The sequence below is a fragment of the Arachis ipaensis genome, chromosome B03 (assembly GCF_000816755.2).
Source record: "Arachis ipaensis cultivar K30076 chromosome B03, Araip1.1, whole genome shotgun sequence".
Lineage (NCBI taxonomy): Eukaryota > Viridiplantae > Streptophyta > Magnoliopsida > Fabales > Fabaceae > Arachis > Arachis ipaensis.
The window spans coordinates 2,797,662-2,799,594 of record NC_029787.2 but is presented as its reverse complement, the minus strand read 5'-3'; positions in this window follow the sequence as shown (position 1 = coordinate 2,799,594).

The window sequence follows — 1,933 nt, the reverse complement described above, 5'->3', positions numbered from 1 at the left end:
AAGAAAATAGAGTTATTTTGACACTTTATTTTTTAACACCATAATTAGATGTCAAAATTAATATATATTTTTGACAAATATCACAAATGTCAAATTTTCTATGTTTTCTTGATGAATAATTTGACCGTAGAAAATTACTCCTCAATTTTGACACTCATTGTTTTCAATTTACTCCACTATTTTTCTTCTTCTTTGATTCTGTTAATTTTGACATCACACTGCTCTCAATTTAAGATTATACTACTCATTCTTTATTTTCAAAATCTCAATTTATTCTTTAGTTTCAAGATCTCATCTCATTCTTTGTTAAAATTTTTTGTTGAGAATATTTTATAGTTAATAAGTGTCAAAATAAATAATATTTTTGACAATTAATAAGTATCACAGAAATATGTTCTCAAAATTTTCTAATAAATTATTTTTGACAGCCAATATTTATCAAAATAAAATTTAAATTTTTTTCACAATCACTTATATGTTAAAAATACTATTTTTGACAAAACTTTTATTAACATATTTTCATAGTTAAAATAGTGTCAAAATTTGTTTTTTTGACAAATTTTAATTTTCTATTACACATTATAACCCTCAAAAATAATCTATATTGTTGTAGTGAATATTTTGGATACTACTCTTTTAGAAAGAATATGTTACTAATTTTTTAAGTGTTTCAATATTAGGATTAAAAAAAAATTACAATCATCGTCACATGTTATATTACATTTAGAATTCACCTTTACTCATGCTTTTGAAACATTCTTAATTAATTCAAATCAAGTAAAATATAATGTACATACTCTAATTAAATGGGATAATTATATTGATATCATTGCATATATAGTCTTGACTTTTAGATTTTACAATTAACTTTTAAAACATTAATCATCGTAACAAATCCGGCGTGGAATGTACGAATTATAAGCAATACAGTGTAGTTTTGAAGGATTCAATCAAAAGAATCTAATAAAACTCAACTTTATTTTATTCCCCGAAGAAAACAAATTAATTAATTTTGATGGATATGGAGTAAATGTCACTCCTAAGACAGATGCCAAAATCAATGTGGCTCTCACGTGTTTCTGTCTTTCTAATGAATTTCTTTATTTGACTTTATCATATACATAAAATAAAATTTCATATTTAATTAGTATTACACATGTGTTATAATAAGACACATTTATTTTTAAGAGCGTATATTGTTATTCCTAAATTAAAAATTATACTCCTAATATAATGATATTATTTCAATATATAGTATATTTATAATAAAATTTTGTCGAATTAAGAGAATGACATTATCATTATTTTAGAATATATAACCACTACAAAAATACAACCATAATATAATGTAGGGGAGCTAGGGGACCCTTGATTGGTATTTTTTTTTTTTTTTTCTTATTGATTGGCTTGATATTTGGATGCATATTTTGGGATACCTTTGTAGGCATGTTAAGGGTTCAAAGTAATTAACTCTCATCAATTAGATTAGAATTTTGCACTCCATTTCTCCAACCGGATCATATTATGTGCTCAACCCAAGAAAGAACCACAAATACGATAATGTAGGACCCATTATTAAAGATGAATTATTGGTCCCACAACCCACCAAGTTTAGATATTGTAAATCTAATAATATTGATGATGATTTTATATATAATTAATTAACCTATTAAAATGTTGATAATAACGTATTATAGAGAGGCAACTATTTATGTTAAATAGTTTAATTTCCGTTTCTTTTTTCCCCTACAATATTCTAGGAGATCAAATAGATGGGTCTCAAATCTCAATAGTTTGTTTAAGGGAGCAATATTTGTCTTATGAAAAAGTCTAAGAAATTAATTAGGGTGTAATCAATTTGGAGTCAATTAGTTAAAAATTAGTTTTTGTTTTTAATTTTAAAATTCGAAAATTAGAATAATAAAAGTTTTTT